Source organism: Tamandua tetradactyla, chromosome 16 (assembly GCF_023851605.1).
Source record: "Tamandua tetradactyla isolate mTamTet1 chromosome 16, mTamTet1.pri, whole genome shotgun sequence".
In the NCBI taxonomy this organism is placed as follows: domain Eukaryota; kingdom Metazoa; phylum Chordata; class Mammalia; order Pilosa; family Myrmecophagidae; genus Tamandua; species Tamandua tetradactyla.
The window spans coordinates 1,697,976-1,710,282 of record NC_135342.1 but is presented as its reverse complement, the minus strand read 5'-3'; the positions used below and the strand labels follow the sequence as shown (position 1 = coordinate 1,710,282).

General features: G+C 40.1%; 1 protein-coding gene across 2 annotated transcripts in view; it reads left to right on the top strand.

Moving 5' to 3' along the window:
- The window catches only part of LOC143658530 (zinc finger protein 671-like), a 526,356-nt gene that overhangs the window by 34,148 nt on the left and 479,901 nt on the right, over window positions 1–12,307 (top strand). The gene's annotated exons all lie outside the window — the stretch shown is intronic.

The window sequence follows — 12,307 nt, the reverse complement described above, 5'->3', positions numbered from 1 at the left end:
TCCTTTGGGGGAGAACCCTGTTACACTGCCACAAATTTATACTGTTAATCTTCCTCCAAGCCTTCCCCAAGGAGATCAACGTTCTTTTACCAGGGTAACTGTGCATTGGGGAAAAGGAAATGATCAGATATTTTTGGGATTATTAGACACTGGTTCAGAAGTAACATTAAGTCCAGGGGACCCAAAACGTCACTATAGTCCACCAGGCAGAGTGAGGGCTTATAGAGGCTAGGTGATCAATGGAGTTTTAGATCAGGTCCGTCTCACAGCAGGTCCAGTGGGGCCCTGCACCTATTCTGTAGTTATTTCCCCAGTTCCAGAATGTATAATTGGTATAGAGATACTGAGCAACTGACAGAATCCCCATTTTGGCTCTCTAACTCATGCAGTGAGGGCTATTATGGTGGGAAAGGCCAAGTGGAAGCCACTAGAACTGCCCCTACCAAGCTAAATAGTAAATCAGAAGCAATACTGGATTCCTGGAGGGATTGCAGAGATTACTGCCACTCTTAAGGACTCGAAGGATTCAGGGGTAGTGATTCCCACCACATCCCCATTCAACTCTCCTATTTGTCCTGTGCAGAAAACAGATGGGTCTTGGAGGATAACAGTGGATTATCTTAAGCTCAACCAGGTGGTAACTCCAATTGCGGCTGCTGTTCCAGATGTGGTATCATTGCTTGAGCAAATCAATACATCCCCTGGTACCTGGTATGCAGCTATTGATCTGGCAAATGCTTTTTTCTCAATAGTTATTAGTAAGGACCACCAGAAACAGTTTGCTTTCAGCTGGCAAGGTCAGCAATATACTTTCACTGTCCTGCCTCAGGGGTATATCAACTCTCTAGCCCTATGTCATAATCTTGTCAGCAGGGAACTTGATCGTTTCTCCCTCCTACAAGACATCACACTGGTCTATTATATTGATGATATCATGTTGATTGGACCTAGTGAGCAAGAAGTAGCAACTACTCTAGACTTGCTGGTAAGGCATTTGCATGTCAGAGGATGGGAGATAAATCCAACAAAAATACAGGGGCCTCACACCTCAGTGAAATTTCTAGGTGTCCAATGGTGTGAAGCATGTTGAGATATCCCTTCTAAGATGAAGGATAAGTTGCTGCATCTGGACCCTCCTATGACCAAAAAAGAGGCACAATACCTAGTTGGTCTCTTTGGATTTTAGCAACAGCATATTCCTCATTTGGGTGTGCTACTTCAGCCCATTTATCAAGTGACCAGAAAAGCTGCTAATTTTGAGTGGAGACCTGAACAAGAGGAGGCTCTGAAACAGGTCCAGGCTGCTGCACAAGCTGCTCTGCCATTTGGACTTATGATCCAGCAGATCCAATGGTGCTGGAAGCGTCAGTGGCAAATAGAGATGCTGTTGGAGCCTTTGGCAGGCCCCTATAGGAGAATCACAATGCAGATCCTTAGGATATTGGAGCAAAGCCTTACCATCTGTTGCAGATAACTACTCTCCTTTTGAGAAACAGCTTTTGGCCTCCTACTGGGCCTTAGTAGAGATCGAACACTTAACCTTGGGCCACCAAGTTACCAAGAAACCTGAGTTGTCTATTATGAGCTGGGTGTTGTCTGACCCACCAAACCATAAAGTTGGGTGTGCACAGCAGCACTCCATCATAAAATGGAAATGGTGTATAAGAGATAGGGCCAGAGCAGGTCCTGAAGGCACAAGTAAGTTACAGGAAGAAGTGGCCCAAATGCCCATGGTCTCCACTCCTGCCACATTACCTTCTCTTTCCCAGACCAGAGCTATGGTCTCTTGGGGAGTTCCTTACAGTGAACTGACTGAGGAAGAGAAAACTCGGGCCTGGTTTACAGATGGTTCAGCATGATATGCAGGTACTACCTGAAAATGGACAGCTGCAGCACTACAACCCCTTCTGGGGCGTCCTTGAAGGACAGTGATGAGGGGAAATCCTCCCAGTGGGTAGAACTTCGAGCAGTGCACCTGGTTGTTCATTTTTCTTGGAAGGAAAACTGACAAGAGGTGTGTTTGTATACTGACTCATGGGCTGTTGCTAATGGTTTTGCTGGATAGTCAGGGACTTGTAAAGACCATAATTGGAAAATTGGTGACAAAGATGTCTGGAGAAGAAGTATGTGGATAGACCTTTCTGTGTGGGCTAAAAACATGAAGATATTTGTGTCCCATGTGAATGCGCACCAGAGGGTGACTTCAGCAGAGGAAGGTTTTAATAATCAAGTGGATAAGATAACCCATCCTGTGGATACTAGTCAGTTTCTTTCCCCAGCAACTCCTGTCATTGCCCAATGGGCTCATGAACAAAGTGGTCTTGGCTACAGCCACTGCTGAGTGCCCAATCTGCCAGTAGCAGAGACCCACACTCAGCCCCTGATATGGCACTGTTCCGCAAGGGGACCAGCCAGCTACATTGTGGCAAATTTATTACATTGGACCACTCCCTTCATGGAAGGGACAGCAATTTGTTCCTACTGGAATAGACACATACTCTGGATAGGGTTTTCTTTCCCTGCTCTGAGTCAGCATCCACTGTATGGTGCTCTTTCTCCCATAGCCAGGATACATGGGTTCAGATACCAAGGGGTGAAAATGGGAGTGGTACCACTCACTACTGCCCCTAGTGATCCTCTAGAAGAATTTCTGCTTACTGTCCCTGTGACCCTGAGCTCTGCTAGCCTACAGGTTTTAATTGCAGAGGGGGGAGTGCCTCCACCAGGAGAAACAACAATTATTCCATTGAACTGGAATGTAAGACTGCCACCTCATCTTAGATTAGGCCAGGCATGAGTACTTAGGCATGCGTAGCCCCTGGATCAATAAGCCAAGAAGGGGATTGCATTATTGTCTGGGGTGATTGACCCTGACTATCAGGGGGAAATAAGACTGCAACTACACAGTGGAGGTAAAGAAGAGTTTTCTTGGAATATAGGAGATCCCCGAGGGCATCTTTTAGTACTACCATGCCCTGTGATTAAAATCAGTGGAAAACTGCAACAACCCAATCCAGGCAGGACTACCAATGGCTCTGAAAGTTCATGAATGGAGGTTTGGGTCACCCCACCAGGCAAAGAACCATGGCCAGCTGAAGTGCTTGCTGAGGGTAAAGGGAACATGGAATGGGTAGTGAAAGAAGGTAATGATAAATATGAACTATGACCACGTGATCAGTTACAGAAACAAGGACTGTGATGCTGTTTTGTTCCTGTTATACTATTTAAGTTGTTAAGATATCAAGTTTAAGGACAAATATTACCCAAGGACTTGTACCCTATTCTGGAGAGAGTTGATGTGTTTTCAGTTATATGCAGGACAGTTGAGTGTTGTTAGGTGAAAGGAAAATGTGTGTTTTAATGTTTTTTTATTTATAAATTAGGTATGGTTTAATGTGATATGTATAGCTGCCAAGTTGACAAGTAATGGGCTGTTATGGTCAGGTTCATGTGTCAACTTGGCCAAGTGGTGATACCTGTTTGGTTGGGCAAGTACTGGCTTGTCTGTTGCAATGAGGATATTTCATAGAATTAAATCATGATCATGTCAGCTGCATCCACAGCTGATTCCATTTGTAATCAGCCAAGGGGAGTGTCTTTTTCAGTGAGTGATGCTCAGTCTAATCACTGGAAGCCTTTTAAGGAGGATTTAGAAGAGACAGGCTCTCTTCCTGCTTCAGCTGGTGAGCCTCTCCTGTGAAGTTCATCCAGACCCTCCATCAGAATCATTGGCTTCACAGTCTGCCCTGTGGATTTTGTACTCTGCATTCCCATGGTCATGTGAGACACTTTTATAAATTTTATATTTGTAAGTATTCCCTGTTGATTCTGTTTCTCTAGAGAACCATAACCAACACAGAACCCTTGTGGATTCTTATATACTGCCCTAGGTGTTCTTCAGGATTGGCTGGAATGGTCTGGTTGGGGTTTGGCAGGTTATGATAGAAAGCAAGGTCTAACTGAAGCCCGTATAACAGCAACCTCCAGAGTAACCTCTCGACTCTATTTAAAATCTCTCTGCCATTGATACTTTATTAATTACATTTCTTTTCCCCCTTTTGGTCAGGATGAAATTGTTGATCCCGTGTTACAAAAGGGCTGGATTCATTCCTGGGATTTATCTCCCATGTCATCAGGAGACTTTTACCCCTGGATGTCATGTCCCGTGTAGGGGTGAGGGCAGTAATTTCATTTGCAGAGCTGGTCTTAGAGACAGTGAGGCCACATCTGAGTAACAAAAGAGGTCCTTCAGGAGTAACTCTTAGGCATGCCTATAGATAGTCTAAGCTTCTCTGCTACCTACATAAAGCTTCACATGAATAAGCCATAGAATTTAGGGCATGGCCTATTGATTTGGGTGTCCCAAAAATTTGACACAGTATCAGGGGATTCCCTGATGGTAAGGTTTAATAGTTCCATATTCTTTTTCCCATCCCTCAAGGGACTTTGCCAATACTTTTTAATTTTATGATTACTATACTCTAGGATGTATCCAGGCATTACAGTCTATACAGGATTAAAGGTCCTCTTTCTTATTCTGGGCTCCCTGTGTTTCAATTGTTCAAATGAGTTATACAGATAGGTTGAGTTAGATTATGCACTACAGAAAATTTCAGTTTCAGACCAAATAAACCTTTCTTCCATTGGTTTCAAAGAGTATGTGTGGTTCTGAAATATAGACACTATATTCCTTACCTCTGTGTTCTGAATTACTTTAACCCCAACCTGATCAGCTTCATCCTTATCTCTAACTCAGTTTTGATATTAGAATGATATTTGATATTAGAGTGATGTTAGCTTCATAAAGTCATTTAGGTAGTGTTTCTTTTTCCTCAATTTTTTGGACAAGTTTAAGCAGAATTGATGTTAATTCTTTTGGGAATGTTTGATGAAATTCCCCTGTGAAGCCATCTTGCCCTGGGATTTGCTTTGTAGAAATATTTTTAATGACTGATTGAATCTCTTTACTTGTGATTGGCTTGATGAAATCTTCTACTTTGAGTTAGTGTAGCTAGTTCCTGTATTTCTAGGAATTTGTCCATTTCACCTAATTTGTCTAGTTTGTTGGCATATAGTTCATTTATCCTCTTATGGTTGTTTATTTCTTCAGGGCCTGTGGTAATGACCCCCCCCTCTTATTTCTGGTTTTGTTTATTTGCATCCTCTCTTTTTTTCTCTTTCAGCCTAGCTGGGGATCCATCAATTTTATTGAGTTTCTCAAAGAGCAAACTTTTGCTTTTATTGATTCTTTTCATTGTTGTTTTGTTCTCCAGTTCATTAATTCAGCTTTGGTCTTTGTTATTTCTCTTCTTCTGTTTGCTTTAGGGTTAGTTTGCTGTTCTTTCTCTAGTTCCTCCATATGAGCAGTTAAGTCTCAATTTTTGCTGTTTCTTCTTTTTTAATATAGGCATTTAAGGCAATAAATTTACCTCTCAGTATTGCCATTGCCATATCCCAAAAGTTCTGATATGTTGCATTGATATTTTCATTTGTCTCCAGATAGCTACCAATTTCTCTAGCAATTTTCTTCCTTGACTCACTGGTTGTTTAAGAGTGAGTTATTTAATCTCCATATATTTGTGAAAGTTCTGGTTCTTTAGTGGGTTATTAATTTCCAGCTTCATGCATTGTGATCATAGAAAGTGTTTTGAATAATTTCAATTTTTAAAAAATATATAAGATCTGTTTTGTGTCCCAGTGTATGATTTATCCTGGAGAACATTCCATGAGCACTATAGAAGAATTTATATCATAGTGTTTTGGGATATAGCAGTCTATTTATGCCTGTTAAGTCTAATTCATTTATCAAATTGTTAAGTTCCCATTTTCTTTCTTGATCCTCTGCCTGGTTGTTGTATCTTTAGAGGAGAGTGGTGTATTGAATTCTTCCACTATCATTGTTGGAATATCATCATTCCCTTCAGTTTCACCAATGTCTGTCTCATGTACTTTAGAGCTCCTTGATTGGGAGTATAAACATTTATGACTGTGAGTTCTTCTTGGTGAATTGTTCATTTAATTAATATATAGTGTCCCTTTTATTAATATATAATTAATATATTTGTCTCTTATGATGTCTTTACATTTAAAGTCTTTTTTGTCTGATAGTAATATAGCTAGTCCTGCTTTCTTTAGGTTACAGCTTGCATGGGACATGTTTTTCCATCCTTTCATTTTCAATCTATTTGTATCCTTAGGTCTAAGATGAGCCTCTTATAAGCAGCATATAGCTGGATCGTATTTATTAATCCATTCTGGTAATTTGTATCTGTTAATTGGTGAGTTTAGTCCATTAACATTCAAAGTTATTATTTTTTGAATCTACATCTTATACTTTGGATTTTATTTGTCAGATCTATATATTCTTTCCCTGATTTTTCTTTTTATCCCTGAAGTTACCCTTAACTATTCAATTCTGTACTCTCCTTCATACCTCCCTCTCCTGACTTTTTTAGCTGACAGAACTACCTTTAATATTTCTTGTAAGGCTGGTCTCTTGTTGACAGATTCTCTAAGGCTTTGTCTGTCTGTGAAAATTTTAATTTCTCCCCCACTTTTAAAGGACAATTTGGCTGATAGAGAATTCTTGGCTGTAAGACTTTCTCTTTCAGGATCTTAAATATGTCATACCACTACCTTCTTGCCCCCATGGTATCTGATGAGTGTTCTGAACTCAGTCTTATGTGGTTGTCCTTTAATGTGGTGAGTCGCTTTTCTGTTGCTGCTCTCAGGATTTTCTCCTTTTCAACATTTGAAAGACTTATTAATGTGTGCCTTGGAGTAGGCCTATTTGCATTTCTTCTCTTTGGGGTTCATTGGATTCTTTGATTTGCAAATTTATGTCTTTTGTAAGGGTTGGGAGGTTTCCCCCATTGTCTCCTCAAGTAATCTCCCTAGCCCTTTACTCTTTTCTTCACCTTTGGGATACATGTGATTCTCATATTTGTCTGCTTTGTGTTGTCCATCATTTCCCTGAGATCCAATTCAAAATTTTCCATCTTTTTTGCCATTTGCTGTTTTGAGTGTTTGAAATCAGTTGTTATGTCCTCTAGTTTGCTTATCATTTCTTCTACCTTTTCACATCTTCTGTTGTGTGTCTCTAGTATGCTTTTTATGTGGTTTATATTATCTTCCATCCCTATGATACCTGCTATCTTTCTACTTATTCTTTCAAGTTCTTCTTTATGCTCTTCTAATGTCTTCTAGATATACTTTATGTCATTAGCCAATGCACTGTATTTATTTAGCAGAGTGTATGAACATCTTTAATTAGTTGTTCCAAAGTCTGTGTCTCCTCCAGTGTTTTAATTTGGTCATTTAGCTGGGCTATATCTTCCTGCATCTTCATATGCTTTGTGATTTTATTATCTTGATAGTGTTACTTTGGAAGTTGATTTCCCTTGGTCATCTGTGGTTTTGTATTTGCTTGCTTTTGCATTGAAGGTCTCCCTTTGCACTTGGCTCATCAATTTTTCCCTGCCAAACCAAGACCAGACCTCATACAGGAGATGCAACTCTACTTGAAGATCTGTTTGAAGCTAAACTGTCAGCCTGCAAGACTTCACTTTCTGTTTCTTCCTAGCAGATGGTGCTCTTGGGCATCCTCTTCTTCTCAGGCCTGACTCCCCCTGACTATAGCAGCTGGGTTAGCTGGATGGAGACCTGGTCCAGTTCCAGCTAGGTCAGTGGTCCTGGTGTGCACTGAAAGCTGCCAACTCTCGGGCTGAGGGCTGGGCAATATGCACCTCTGCGAATATTCTGCTTGTGGGCCTAATGAGGCTGGTGACCCTCAGGCTCCTGCTTGGAATGACCTTGGGTTGTGGGACTGAGTATATCAGCTCTACCCATACACAGCCAATCTGGAAATGACTGCCAGCTAGGCATGATGCAGGACATGGGGCTGGGGGCCTGGTGTGTGGTGACATGGTGGCAGGGCATGACACAAGACTAAGCACAGGCAGAGTTGCTACATGGGGGCCTGGGTGTGTGAAGTGCAGGAGTCATGTAGGTCATGGAGTCAGTGTGGGGGTACAGTGCAGTGCAGGCAGGGTACAGGGCATGGGAGCAGTGTGGCATGGGAGGCACAGAGGTAGGAGGCAAGTTGTGGGGGTAATGTGGCACAGGGGAGCAGGAGGGTGGAGGGCCCTTTCCCTTTTCTTCTGTTTCATGATGCATATGTTTGTGTGCCTTGTGGTGTCAATCATTTCTCCGAGACCCTGCTCAAATTTTTCCATTTTTTTCATCATTTGTTCCTTTGTTCAAATTCAGTTTCTCCATGTTCTAGCTCACTGATTCTTCTGTCTCTTCAAATCTGCTGTTATGTCTCCAGTATATTTTTAATTTCATCTACAATGTGTTTTATTTCCACAATGTCTATTATTTTTCTATATATTCTTTCAAATTCTTCTTTATGCTCTTCCACTATCTTCTTAATATTCTTTATCACTTTATACACATTTTCTTCTTTCTTTGAATTGATCTGAGATCTGTTTGAACATCTTTGATTAGTTATGCGAGATTCTGTCTCCTCTGACTTTTTCATTTGTTCCTTTGAGTGGGCCATTTTTTCTTAAGATTTAGTGTGCCTTGTGATTTTTTGCTTATACCTGGTTATCTGATTATCTTGTTGGGTCTATTCTGAAGATTGGTTTCTCTTTCTTATCTAGGATTTAGTTGATGCCTGGGCATATATTAGGGCACTGCTTTGACAGTTGGATTTTCAGTATTTATCATTCGAAACAGGCCTGGGTACCCATTCATGGGGTATAGACCAGCTATAATTAGCCTGAGATAGGGTCTGGACAGGCTCTAAAAAGCACTACAATTTCCCCCTGCACATTCCAGCCTGCTCAGCAGATGGTACTGTTCAGTTACTTGTCTTCAGAAGCTGATCACCTCCTGGACCCTGACAGCATCTGACCAGGGCTGAAACCATGGAGTTCTTGTACCCTCACTTCTGGCCAAAATCTGGCTCAGGGTGGGCCTAAACCCTGCTCTGTACTTGTGGTGGCGGACTCCCACAGCTTCCACAGTCTGATGCCATCCCCCAGGCAAGGATCAGGCCATCCACTGCTGTTTCCTCTAAGGGTGAGGGATGGGCACCAGGATCCATGGCTGGAGTTACAGTCATGTAACTCCATCCTTCACTGGGCCTTGAAATGTTCTCTTCTGTCCTCTGAGTCCCCAAAACATTTTATTTGGACAATTTCTGCCTGGCTACTTGCTGCTCTGGGGGAAGATTTTATGGTTTCTTCCCTAATCCTCCATTTGGAAGCTCTTCTGTGCTGCCCTTTTGTCTTCTGCCCTCCACAGTGGCTTGAGTCTTGTGGTGAGTCCTTGGGAGAGATTTTATAGTCAGTGTTCCCAGTGGAAGGTGGGAGGGATCTTGGCTGCTGCCTCTGTGTACTTCCTTAGCTGCAATGGACAGATTGAGGGGGAGCAGAGAGAATCAACAAGTTTGGGACAGAAGTTTCCTACCTGATATTTTTCTCTTCCTTTGACTCAGTGTTTATGGGATCCTTCCTCAGTCTTTGCCTTCATCCAGAATTCTGAAGAAGTGATAATTGTCCTTTTCTTGCTGAATTTCTGGGGAAGGGTGTTCAGTAGTTTTTTAAATTTTACATCACCATATTGTCCAGCTATCTATATCTACATATCCTACATGGGTTTAGAAGCAATGACTTAGCAGTAGAAAGAAGAAACTTAATGCCTAGACTTTAATTTCTAAATGCCATTCTCAATTATAATAAATCAAAGCTCTTTAGTGAAAAGGTTTATTCCTGGGCAGGGCAGGGAAAGTTATCATTTGATCCTGGAATATCTTGACTAATCAGAATCACCCAAAAACAATGGTGGCATAATAAAAGGAAAGAGGAACCAGCTTGAAGGAGTCTTGCTGGCCAAATATGGAAAAATTTGAACATCAAAAGAAATAATGGCCATAGAGATTATAGCCCATAAAATATTTAATAATCTATGAGTTCATAGTAGCATAAGTAAATAAATAGATAATGCAAGAGATTGGAAAACATTACCCTATAGCAATGTGCCGATGAACTTATCAGGAAATTCTCATGGAATAGAAAATTATCAATCATTGCTAAAACTCATGGGTGAAAGATCTATATGGATTACAGTGTTTACCTAGTTTTAAAGTATTTCTTGACCAATATCTTATCAATTATTAACATAAAAATATAATAGCTTTAAAGTCAAGATACCTGAGGAACCTAAGTTTAAGTAAGAGAACAAATTGAACCTCATCCTTTTGGGATACAAAGACATCATAAGCTTCTTTTTTTTTTTTTTTTTAGACTTTTTTATTGTATGCTATAACATATATACAAAGCAAAGAAATAAAAAAGAAATAGTTTTCAAAGCACTCTTCAACAAGTAGTTACAGGATAGATCCCAGAGTTTGTCATGGGCTACCATACCGTCATCTCTGATTTTTCTTTCTAGCTGCTCCATAATATAAATGGCTAGAAGGCTTAAATATTTTTTTATCATCACAATCACTTTTTTCCTTCTTTTTTTTGCAAAAAATAACATATATACAAAAAAGCTAAAAAATTTCAAAGCACAGCAACACAATTGTAGGACATATTTCAGACTTTGAAATGGGTTAAAATTACACAGTTTTATGTTTTTACTTCCAGCTGCTCTAAAATACTGGAGACTAAAAGAGATTATCAATTTAATGATTTAGCATTCATATTCATTTGTTAAATCCTATCTTCTTTGTAGAATGCCACCATCATCTTTCATCTTTCTATCCCTCTCTTTAGGAGTGTTTGGGCTATGGCCATTCTAAATTTTTCATATTGGAAGGGTCTGTCACTAATATGGGGTAGGGAGATGAAACTGTCTGATGTTCTGGAGAGGCTGGACTAGGTTTCAGGACTTGTCTGGACCAGGGACCCATATGGAGGTTGTAGGTTTCTGGAAAGTTACTTTAGGAACCCTTGTGGGTAATCTTATATATTGCCCTAGGTGTTCTTTAGGATTGGCTGGAATGGTCCTGGTTATGATAGGTAGCAAGGTCTAGCTGAAGATTGTGTAAGAGCAATCTCCAGAGTAGCCTCTTGACTCTATGTGAACTTTCTCTTCCATTGATACTTTATTAATTACACTTCTTTTCCCACTTTAGGTCAGGATGGAATTGTTGATCCCACGGTTCCAGGGCTGGGTTCATCCCTGGGAGTCATTTCCCATGTCGCCAGGGAGACTTTTACCCCTGGATGTCATGCTACCCTCCCAAGTTGGGGGGGGGTAGCAATGATTTCACTTGCAGAGTTGGGCTTAGAGAGAGTGAGGCCACATCTGAGAAACAAAAGAGGCTCTCTTGGGGGTGACTCTTAGGCCTAAATTTTAAGTAGACTTGACCTATCTTTTGCGGAGTTAAGTTTCATATGAACAAACCCAAGACTGGGGGCTCTGCCTATAACTTTGGTTGTCCATACTGCTTGTAAGAATATCAAGAATTCAACTTGGGGAAGTTGAATTTCTCCCCATTCCCACAACTCCCTGAAGGGGGCTTTGCAGATACTTTTCCACTCACTGATCGAATCACTCTGGGATTCATCGGGTATACATTGATCTTTATGTTCTCTGCTTTTCAAATGGTGTTTGAGTACTGTTAGCTTTTCAGGCCTCTTCAAAGAAATCCAAATTGTGAATTCTATTTGCTTTGTCCTTGATTTGATGGACAAAAAGAGTTTCTTATCAAAGGAAACTGACACTATAACAAAATTTCAACAAGTGAATAATGGCTATATTTGACAAATGAAATGTCATTTTCAATTTAATTTGTTTATAACTGAAGATTTAGGGGAAATACATATTATAAAGCCTTAGGATTTTTTTTTTCAAAATACCAGTTCATTTATATGGTGAACAGTATTTTGGTCTTTTATCAAATTGATTAATTTATTAATCATAGTATTGAGATCATTATAGCCTCTTGTTTTATGTTCAGTATATTCAGATATCTTCTTTATTTTAATATATTTGAATATCTTTCAAAATACCATTATTTTCTTATTTATGAATTCAAATATGTCAAAACATCATTTATGTCCTCTGGTTTGGTCCATGCTTAATAATGGTTTTCCCAATCCCAAGTTACAGAAAGATATGACAATATTTTTTCTTGGACATTTTTATATTTTGCATTTTGATTTAGTGTGTTATTCTTCTCTAAAATAAGTGCTTGAAATTTACCTCTCTATTTCCATGTATTTTAATACCATAGTATTAAATAAACAATTTTCCCCAACTAACTTATAGCTCACTTCTGGCAGATATA